This window comes from Pongo pygmaeus, chromosome 13 (genome assembly GCF_028885625.2).
Source record: "Pongo pygmaeus isolate AG05252 chromosome 13, NHGRI_mPonPyg2-v2.0_pri, whole genome shotgun sequence".
In the NCBI taxonomy this organism is placed as follows: Eukaryota; Metazoa; Chordata; class Mammalia; order Primates; family Hominidae; genus Pongo; species Pongo pygmaeus.
Window position 1 is genome coordinate 92,902,657 of NC_072386.2, and position 12,147 is coordinate 92,914,803.

Consider the following 12,147-nt stretch of genomic DNA (forward strand, 5'->3'; position numbering starts at 1 on the left):
GGTTGATGGGGAAATGCGACCGAGCATGATCCTTCTTTTAACAAAGAGAAGGATTTCCCATGTTTTGCTTCTTTTCTTACTTCTGGTCTGAAAAGTTGTAGTTAATTTTATTTGGTGTTGGCAGATGATTCTTATTATTATCACAGAGCATTAGCCACATAAAAAAACTAAAGGGTTTCTTCCAAAATATTTGCTGTTGTTTCTTTTAAGGTTCAAAGAATATGTTCCTTTGAAATAATGTCAGTCCAAACTCAACCAACCACATACACAAACCTGCATGTGTGTGCACTCACACATACTAATTAAAGAATTTGAAGCTGTGACTTGATCTGAGTCTAGAATAATGTGAACATAAATTATTCAGAAAGAAATAGAAGCTTTTCTCTTTCTTTTAGGTATTTTCAATTTCCCTTAAGTTCAAAAATATTTGTGACTTTTTATTCAATTAGCCAAGACATCATCAAGAGTAACTTATTTTTCAAATTTTCTTTTCACTATCATCCAAAAAACTCTGGTGATGCACAAATAAATGACCTCTAGAATTAGCTGTGGGAATTGAGGTAAGTTACTTAACATTTTTGAGCTTTCGTTTCTCAATTGCAACTGCAGGATTGTTTATCCACCGAATAAGGTGGTTGTGAGGATTGTATAAACAAGACTAGACATATAGAAAGTGCATATTTATGGCAACACACTTCAAAACTACATTGCCTTCCTGTTTTAGACCTTAAGAGAAGAAGACTTTTGGGTATGGGAGGAAACAGAAATAAACACACTAAACCCAGACTACACAAACCAATTTTATGTTAGCCACGTATGTGGCTACAATACTAATGTTTTCCAGGGCAGGAAAATGTGTTTGAGCAGTCATATCAAGGTAGCCTCAGACCTCCAGCAACACTTACTCTTAAACAGTCATACCTGATTTAGTTCCTCTATTGACATCAATCTCTAAACATGAAAGTAAAACCAAAATCAATTCTTTACAAAGGAGAAAAGTTATTTGTAAATGCAGACTTCAAAACATTTTTCTATAATCTTGTAAACATCATGAATCCCTGAATATATTAGAGTTTGGATTAAAGTTATACAAAATTAGAGAAAAAACAAATTTCTGAGCTGAACTCCTTACACAAACTTTTAATTATCAGACATGCAGACAAGTTTTGGGCAAAAATAAACCTGTCAGCTAAAACAATTACATATATCTATGGAAAAAGAGTAAAAAACATATTGATTTCCTTTAGTTATTTTAAAGGTAGTTTAGGAAGAATCAAGAAAGATATAGAAGATGTCAACAGCTCTATAAATCAACTTTGCCTGAGTGAATATTTATAGAACTTAAACCAACAACTTTAAAACACATATTCTTTTCACATGATAAGTAATATTAACCAATATTGACCAAATCATAAAATAAATTTCCACATATTTCCAAAAATTGAAATTATGTAGCCTGATGTATGACTACAATGGAGATAAGTTAGGTGTCAATAGCATTAGGAGAGCTAAAAAAACTCCAATATTCGAGAATTAAAAAAATAAAAAAACTTCTAAATAACCCATAAGACAAAAAAAAATGTAAAGGGAAATAAGAAAATATTTTAAATTAAGTGACAAGAAAATTTAACATATTAATATTGGTAAAATTCAGTTACAGCAGAACTATGAGAGAATATTAGATTTAAAAGCTTGTATAAGAAAAGAGATATGTTTAATAACAGTGATTTATGTTTCAACTGCAAGACACTAGAAAAGATGGCCGAAGTATGCAAAGTAAGTAGAAGAAATAAACATAATAGACATAAAAAATCAATGAAATAGTAAAAGGCAACAAAAATTTGAAATGTCAGGATTTAGTTATTGGAAAAAAGATACTAAACTTGATAAGTCTACATTAAGACTCATCAAGAGAATAGAGAAAAACTAAAAACTGACAATATTTGTAATGAAAGGGAGAATACCACTATGATTCCTAGAGATATCAAAATAATAACATTGACTAAAGAAGAAACACAATGTCCGTGTGTGTGTGTGTGTGTGTGTGTACAGAGTATTGTTTTACAAGATTACCCCCACAGGAAAAAAAAAACAACATGCACAGATTGCTGTCCTGGTAATTACAAAATATTTATGAAAAAGTACATATTTATATTTAAATTGGCAGATATATAGTCCAATGAAACACAACCGAGAGCCCAGAAATAAACTCTTGCATATACAGTCAACTTACCTTCCACTAGGAAGCCAAGAATACACAATGGGGAAAGAATAGTCTCACCAACAAACATTGGTGGAGAAAACTGAATGCCTGCAGGCGAAAGGGTGAAATTGGACACTTATAGCATACACAAAAAATCAACTCAAATATGGATTAAAAACTTAAATGTAAGATATAAAATTGTAAAATTCCTAGAAGAAAACGTGAGAAAAATGCTACTCTACACTGGCCTTTGCAACAGTTTCTTGGACATGATAACAAAAGCACAGGCAACTACAGCAAAAACGCCTGTGTAATTACATGAAACCAAAATGCTTTTGCACAGCAAAGGAATCAACAGAGTAAAGAGACAACCTGTGAAAGAAGAGAAAATATTTGCAAGCCAAAAAAGGAGCTAATATCTAAAATACAAAAGGGACTCCTATAACTGAGTAGCAAAAAACATCACAATTTAAAACTAGGTAAAGGATTTAAATAGATGCTTCTTTAAGGAAAGCATACAAATGACCAACAGGTATGTAAAAAGGGTTTCCACATTACTAATCATCAGGAAAGTTTAAATCAAAACCACAATGAGATATCAACTCATAGCTGTTAAGATAACTATTGTAAAAAAATGTTGCTGAGGATATAAAGGAAATCCTCGTACACTGTTTGTAGAAGTGTAAATTGGTTCAGCCACTATGGAAACAGTACGGAGAGTCTTCAAAAAATTGAAAACAGAGCTACTATATGATCCAGAGATTCTACTTCTGGAGATATATATATATATATATATATATGATTTAATTTCATCTTGAAGATACGTATCTTGAAGAGATGCCTGCTCCTATGTTCACTGCAGTATTATATACAATAGCCAAAACATGGAAGCAACCTGAATGTCCATTGATGGATGAAAGGGAAAAGAAAATGTGCTATTTACATAAATGGCACATTATTCAATTCTTTAAAAGACAGAAATACTATCATTTGTGACAATACGGATGAATCTGAATGACATTTTACAACTGAAGAAAGTCAGGATAAGAAGGACAATTACTACATGATTCTACTTACATGCGGAATCTAAAACAGTCAAACCCATAGAAGCAGAGAGTAAAATAGCAGGTGCAAGAAGCTGAGGGGAGGGGAAAACAGGTAGGTGTTGATCAAAAAGTGCAAAACTTCAATTACACAAGGTGAATAAATCCTAGAAATCTACTGTAGATAATAGTCCCTATATTTAATAGTACTGTATCATATACTTAAACATTTGGTAAGAGATTAAATCTTATGCTGTATTCTTATCACAAAAATAATAAAAAAAAGAGTGGGAGGAAATTTTTGGAAGTGATAGATACATTCGTGAAATTGATTGTGGTGATAATTTCACAGATGTATACTTATTTCTAAAGTCATCATTTGTATACATTAAATATGTACAGCTTTTTGTATGTCAATCATATCTCAGCAATTTTTTCAAAGAAGGTATTCAATAAGCAAAACTATGAATAAAAATGTTCTCAATCTCAATAGTCTACCAGGTATTAATATATTTTTACTAACAAGTCAATTTAGCAAGCTCATTGAATACAAAGTGAATATACGAAAATGGTTTTATTCTATGCACTTGCTACAAACAATTAGAAAATTAATTCTTACATATTATTTACAATAGCATAAAAATCGAATTTCTATGAATATATTTAATGTTCAATATCTCTACATTGAAAACTCCAAACTAGAACCTTGAAAAATTAAAGGGCCAAATAAATGAAAGGGATTGTCATTTTCATGGATTGGAAGACCCATGATTATTAAGATGTCAGTTATTTCCAAATCTATGTGTTGAATTGATAAAGTCCCAATTAAAGTACAAGCAAATGAACACTATCTCAAACAGATAACCAAGGTTTATATCTTCATGTTGATAGTCATGTTGGTAACATTTACCTCTGATATAATGTGATAAGAATGGCACTTCACCTCTGTAGTCATCCTCCAAATAACTCATAACCCTAGTTTAACCATTAAAAAAATAAGACAGTCAAACTGAGGACCATTCTCCAAACTGTCTAAACCATATCCTTTAAAACTGTCAAGGTCATCAAAAGCAAGTGAAGCCTAAGAAACTGTCATGAAACAAAGGATATTAAAGAGACGTAATAACTAAATATAATGTGGGATCCTGGATGAGATCACGGAACAGAAAAAAGATACTGGGTAAAAACTAGTGAAATCTGAATAAACTGTGATTTAATTAATAACACATTATATTAATCTTGATTCCTTAGTGGTGACAATGAACCATAGCAATGTAATATGTTAACAATAGTGGAAACTGGGTAAGGGTATACGGGAACTCTGTAATATCTCTGCATTTTTAGTGTAAATCCAAAAATACCCTAAAATTTTTAAAATGTATTAAAAACAAAACATGTTGGACTAGAAGACTGTAGAATATCTCAAAATTGTGTCCACTTAGTAACATGTAATAATAATGAGAAACCACTTTATCAGAAAATTTAGAGTTGCAATTCCTAGAATGAGTTTGTCATGATTGTTCAGACAATAGAAACCAGTTTTCTACTTTGTACAATTTTTACTCTGAAAATAATTTTAGAATAACCATAAAAGATTTTCTAAGTATTGTAATAGTACATTAGTGTAAGATTATCATGTATCCCTCATCGCATTGTTCATTAGAAAATCTGATATTGCCTTAGCAAATGTAAAGTATTACCTTTATTTTACTATTATACAATTTGACTTTCATTCTAACTAGGAAGATATCAAATAATTTAATCATTTTTTTCTTAATATTTCATTATTTTGAATACATCTATGAAGGCTTTGAACATTGTAATACTTTCAGTACTTTCCATTTCAAAGATCAAATTAGTACTAGTGGAAACAGAGATAAATCAAGAATTAACTGACAGCCTCTAGAAGGGTCTGATTTCTGAAGTTTCAGGTAACATATTGAGAGCAAGATCTCCACAGTAAGCAGTTTCTAGTGGGTCATATATTCCCCAACATTTCTTTTGACCTCACTGTAATCTACTCACTGGGTGAAGTAGGTTCTATGGAAGAGTGTAAAAGCTTGATACGTCCCTCTCTCTTCTACACTCTGCAAGATTTAATTATAAGAAGATATCTCTTTTATTCCTTAAGATGAGCCCTCTATTAATCATTTTCCAGAGAGCTCAGCAATAAACCTCTTGGATTTAACAAAATACATTAAAATAAAGGCATCTTTTTAAGCGTAACTTTATTGTGTGTAACTAATATCGTTAAATGAATTAAGGTTTAATTTATCACATCTAGCTTATTAAAGATGCTCCTTAAAAGATTCGCATTATTTCTACTGCACATATTTTTTGTTTTGATGTTTATTTCCAGTAACAATATAAACTGAAATCAGTATCCTTATGACCTCTGTCACTCCACATACTAACTCAGATTTTGAAATATGCCCATATGGATATAAATGAATAACTGAATATGTAAATAAATGAAGGAGAAGGGATAGCTCCTCCCTGAAAAAGTATGTACAATTAATAAACGCAGAAGGAATTAGGGAAAAGAAAGTCATCATTGGAAAATCACAACAATAATCACTGCAGGCAAAATCCATTGATGTACAGAGAGGATACTTACAACGTCTCGAAGTATCTTCACAAAATATTTATTAATTCTAAAGGAAAACGTGGTACCTTTATGGTAGAGAATGCTGGTAGACACCATCCTAAATAATATTTATATCACCAATAATAAAACATGAAAATCATAATTCCTGACATGATACACTACATTGGGTATATCACTTCTACAGTATTTTTGTCAAAAGTGCATGATCTCAATTTAATAAGAAAACATCAGATAAACCAAAATTCACAGATATTATCAAAAAAATTACTAGTATTATTAAGAAATAGCAAAGTCATGAAAAACAAGAAAAGACTTGAGGAACCGTCATTTGGAGGACACTGAAGTGACATGAATAAATCCTATGAGGAATTCTGAATTGGATCCTAGGACAGACACACAATACTATAAAAGAAAAGCTGGTGGTATCCAAGCTAATTGCATAATTACTTAATAGTACTGTGACAACATTAATTTCTTAGTTCTGACTATTGCAGTAGTCATGAAGAGGTTAATGTCAGAGAAAGCCGGGTGAAGGCTACATGTGAGCACTCTATTCTTTTCATAACTTTTTTTTTTAACAGAAAGTCTGATTCAATTAATTTAAATAATTAAAAAGGGCTTAACACTGTTTTTCCAATTATTTCATTTACTACTATTTGTGCTGAAGCTTTACTTTTTTTCTTTTTTTATTATATTTTAAGTTGTACTTTCTAATAACATTTTTAAAGATTTAAAATTATTTCAAAATTAAAAGTTAAAAAACAAGCAATTGATTCTTACATAATATGCTTTAAGTTGAACACATTGCAAAACTAAAACTATTAGCAATATAGTTGCAACAAATTATTAAATTCTCAAGGACTGCAAAATGATAATTAGAATTGTATTTATGAAGTACTCCAATCAGAATCTAATTACAATGGAAAAGAAGAGATGCTTCTTGGTTCAGATGATATACATATCCTTTCACTCAACATAATCATACATACCCAACCATGTTTGCATTATTTTAAAATCTAATACATCATAAATATTCTATTTACACAAATTTAAACAATTAGCTAGACAATATTTGTCAATTTGAATATGATACTCCATGATAACACTGATGTACCTCATACTCATTGAAAGCAATTCTACCTATACAAAGAGGTTATCTAAGCCTCAAGAAATTTTGGTTGGGTATAAAGAATACATTGATTGTTTATATAATAAAATAATAGAATGGGATATCAGGAGATTATCTTCCTAGGGAACCCAAGAGATAAAAAGTAGACCAAAGGGTTGGAGTTGAAAGTGGAAGAAAAATAAATTAATGTTAATTATAGGTTAATATATGTGAGACTAAATCTAGAAGATTACGCTAATATACTTTTGTTCCTTACAACTATATGGAGTAGGTTTTATCATTATCCCAATTCTGTACACATGAAACCTGAGGTACAAGGAGGCTAAGTAAATCAGGTGTTATGGGTTGAATGGTGTCTCCACAAAGCTATGTCTAAGACCTAACCCTTGGTACATGTGACTTTATTTGGAAATAGGTTCTTTGCTGATGAAATAAGGTTAAAATGAGACAATAAGGGATTGGGGTGAGCCCTAATCTAATGATTTCTGTCCTTATAAGAAGAGGAAAATTTGGAGGCAGATAGACACAGGAGGAGAACACAACCTTATTGTGGTGATAGAGACACAGGTTGGCATGATGCATCTATCAGCCAAGGAATGCCAAAAAATTGCCCACAGCTTCCTGAAACTAGGTGAGTGGCATGGAAAAGTTCCCCCTTCCTTGCTACCAGAAGGAACAAACCTTGCCAACACTTTGCTTTCGAAATTTTAGCCTCCAGAACTATGAGGCAATACATTTATTTGAAGGTACTCCGCTTGTGGCACCTTGTTATAGCAGTCCTAAAAAACAGTTTGCAGGGCTATGAAGTGCATGAATCTGAATTCAATCATACTTAAGATTCCTCTAACTTAATCTTACTTTGTAAAAGAAATCAATCTGACAAAAGGCTTAAGACATGCATCGGACTGAAAACAGAATGGAATCCTGTGTTCTCCTGGCATTTATTATGATCACATTATGATAATTCGGGAACAAATGTTCTCCCGAACATGATAGGCAACAATAGCAGGTAGCTAGGCCACCCGCAGCGGGGCTGCAGCCAAGGAGGCAGCACCACCTCGCACCAGCCAAAACAAAGACACGCTCTAGAAGCATTCTGAGATAAAACTGGTGGATCACACAGTTGCTGTGGATTCAAATTTCCTTCTCTTTTATATATCTATGTATGCAGATATATGTGTGTGTATCTCTGCATTCGTGTGTGCGTGTGCACGTGCATGTGTATTTAAATGCACCTACTTTCTTGACAAATTAAAAAAAGGAATGACTCCTTTGAGGCGGTCCTTCCTGTTTAAGCTTGAGTTTCTATTTCAATAAATGCAAATTCATGTTGGTAGGCTACTCGTCCAGCTAGGGTTGCTGTTTCTAGACTACACCTTAGCAGTATGGAAATTACTGATTCACAGATTCTTTGTGATCTTAGATTGGAATGTTGGTGTTTCACTCCTATAGATTATGTTAAATTCTAAGAAAAAATGCACCTCATAGCTCATGGATGGAAAAACACTGATGAAGGCATTTTTGGATTCCAAGTTACCAAAGTATTGAACAAAATCTCTCAGAAGTACAGTGCAGCCAATGTCAAATATATTAGGAACGTCTAAGAGTAGTAACATCAAAAGTTACATAATAAACAATGCCTCTGATTGTCCATCACCCATTCATTTAATTGGAGAAAAGCAAATAAATACCAACTTAGTACAGAAGGTACTGAAGAGCCTAACAAAACTCAAAATTTACCATTAATTAATTGATCCTGAAAAACATGTTCCTATTCAAGTAATGTTTGATAAAAACAGGATAAAGGGAGATTTGAAAAGTGTTTCTTTATTCACATCAAAGTTAGCAAAGCCATCCACTGTGTGTCATCTGCAAAGGAGATAAACCAAAGGACTTTTACTGGACCATCTAATTTGGGTAAATTCATCAAAGGCACATTATTAGGAAGGACGTCATATTCTTCAGTCAGTGCTCCAAAAATCACTATTGAATGGGTTTTATGGAAACCCATTGAGTTTCAATAGCATGCAAAGACCTAGAGCAAGCTCTTGTGCTACTAGAAGTAGTTCTAGAGAAAGCTTAGCTGAATCCTCAGACAATATTATGCATATTACTAGTGAAAAAATGGTAAGGTCACACAACTGTTCACATTCCATTCAGAGTTCATTTCTTGCACCTTTATCTATAATCAGATCACACTCCTTCAATGGAACTATAGATCTTGTAAGTACTAACAGTACAGTCTTTTAAGTACTAACAGCTATCCATTAGAGTACCTCTGCACTTATGTATGCTAACAAGAAACTATAAGCAGTAAGAAGTACCAAATTAGAGTGAACATTTGGGATAAGGATTTATTAGGTCTTATGCTGCTGGTGGAAAGAAATTGGCTTTACAATGGCCCAGGTGCAACTTTCACTTTAGGTTATTGGATGGTTCATCTCTCTCTACGGAAATCGAGCTGGCCTCAAGTTTCTGGGACTTTGATGGATTACAATTAATGGAAATAAAAATTCCCCTGCTGACATATCTGTAGAAGATGATGCTGCAGCTTTGGCTAAGGATAAAGCTACTAATGAGGACCAAGAATTAAATGAAAATGAAAGTTATAGAACACAAAATGACCAGACCATGAAACATGATGCTAAAATAGATAGCTGAGTGATGATGTGGATAATATTTCCTTGTCTTCTCTGTCATCTTCTGATAAGAATGATTTAAGTGAAGACTTCAGAGACTATTTAATAGGTGTAAAAGACTTCAACAGAACTAGAATAACTCTAGAGGAAATTTCTCTCAAAGAAGAAAAATATGAAAAGGTAACACCCCAGAATATATCTGATTCTCTCAAGGAAAATGAAAAAAAATCTTTCAGTGAAACTGATAAATAGATATAAATGTCTCTAATGAGTGAATATACAAAACATACTTCTGGGAATAATTTGATTTTACCAGACATAGATTTCAGAGCTGGTTCTTCATTTGGACTCTCCATCTGATAGCTGTAATGGAACATACATGTGGAATGAAGAGGGCTTGGAACCCACTGGAAATGTCTATCCAATTGGGAGTTATGAGTCCTATGAAATGAACAGCATAGATATTTTGAATAATCTTGAATCATGTGAATTTGAGGATGATGGCCTTATGATACACATCTTGAAAATGTGGAGCGTGAAAATATGAACTGCTTTGACTGACCAGGCAGAAGTGTTGGTCAGTCACCAACACCAAGAATTTTGGAAAAGGCCACCCTAGAAATTGAGTAGACAGGAACGCTACCACGTCAGTCATCCTAACCACTATGATTACCACAGATAAAGTAATTTGAGCAGAGGCTCTCCCTATAGTGAATCTTCTTTGGGTCATTTTGAAAGCTATGGAGAGACATCCCTTTTTCCAGGTTCAGAAAATGTTTGTAGATGTACCAGAAAATGCAGTGATGCTGGATGAGATGACCCTCCAGCACATGGTTCAAGATTGGAGCTTTGTAAAAACTCAGTTACTCAAACTGAAACATCTCCTGCATCAGCATGAAGGAAATGGTTCCTGGCATGATATTCAACTATCATTGCCATCAAGTACAGAACCAGAAGATGGTGATGAAGTATATGAGAATGAAGATTTATTAAATGAAATAAAACAAAGAGAAAATAAAGACAAAAGATGAAAAGATCCAACAATTAGAGAACTTCAGCTTGCAATTCAGTATAACAGCCACCAAAAATCTAAAGAGGAAAAATGCACACATACTGATAAATATACCAAAATGCCCTGGAGACAAATTCCTCCTCAAGTGCTACAGCCTTCCAGCAGCCTTCCCAGACCAACAGACTACACCAAGAGAGAATGAATATAGCCCCAACACGTGGAGGTTCCCAGCGAAGGTGCAATCCAAGACATGTGTCAGGGCTTTGCATATCTGGATGAAAGCTTTACATATGACTTGCAACAAGAAAGCAACTATGGTTTGGAAGACCAGCCTTTGGCATCAAGCCCACATTAACAATGGATGTGGCTAAGAGTAAATTTTCTGAAGCAAACTTAAACATGACTGTAAATGCTCAAGAGCCTTATCATTTGGCAAATAATAAAATTAGTGACATGCAGTTTGTATCCACTTTTCTTCAGACACCTGTCCAGTCTAGTACAGTAGACCAGGCTAAGAGAGTTAGAAGCTATACATGTCACCTCATGTCCCTGCAGCTTTTAAAGCCATCCATCTTGATTCTGTGATACCTCCTCCAGTTTCTGAATCATCTCCAAGCAGGACTGCCACTTGTAAGAAGTCTTTGATCATCACAGCATGTAATTCAGCAAAACTTCAGTCAACATCAAGTAAGAAAAAAAATTGTACAACTAATTGGAATCTGAAAGCATCTAAGCTCTGTCACCCTTCAGGTTCTTTCAAACAAAAACAAATAACCAACCTCCAACTAGAGCCTCAAAACTTCTAAGCCAAACAAGCAACTCAAAACCACTAAGACAAATACAATAAATCATGTAGAATCCAAATAGCAATTTATATTTTGGGGATTCTTTGGCCTCTAATCATTATCCTAGTCTTCTTAAACCAAAGATATATTAAGTACATAGCTGTCACCTGCCAATTTGTTTTTTAAAAACAATCTGTTCTGTAACAGTTTTACATGCTGTTTGCTAGTGTACTGCAGGCTCTATTGAAAAACCTGGAAATTTTAAAATTAAAATGTGAAAGCTTCTGCTAGTTTGACTCTTCCATATCCTGGTTCCAAATACATGTCATTGGAGCATACTTGAGTAAACACAAATGTTTGCTTACCCATTTCGGAGGCCTGCCAAACGCTCTAATCATGTTATTTATCCCCCTGTACTTTGGAAAATTTATAATATTATGCTTAGCAGGCAAGAAGTGTGCTTTCCTGGTTTAATCCTGTTAGAATCTCTATTTATTGTGGTTATTAGAACCTCACTCCTTTTCACTCGTATCTCCTGTGAATATGGCTATTATTTTAACTAAAGACACAGTAATTAATGGAAGTTCGTAGTCTGTAAATAGTGTTCTGGCCTATGCTTTATATATTTAAAAGGAGTATACAAAAACTTTGTGATGAATAAAGGAGTTTAGGCTTCTAATAAATAAACAAATATTTTAATATTTGCACTATTTAAATAGATTTTAACC

At 33.2% G+C, this 12,147-nt stretch overlaps 1 long non-coding RNA gene and 1 pseudogene across 2 annotated transcripts in view; one reads left to right on the forward strand and one right to left on the reverse strand.

The window, feature by feature from the left end:
- LOC134737921 (uncharacterized) overlaps window positions 1-12,147 on the reverse strand; it is a 159,473-nt gene that overhangs the window by 9,925 nt on the left and 137,401 nt on the right. The gene's annotated exons all lie outside the window — the stretch shown is intronic.
- Window positions 8,475-11,571, forward strand: LOC129044495 (serine-rich coiled-coil domain-containing protein 2-like; annotated as a pseudogene).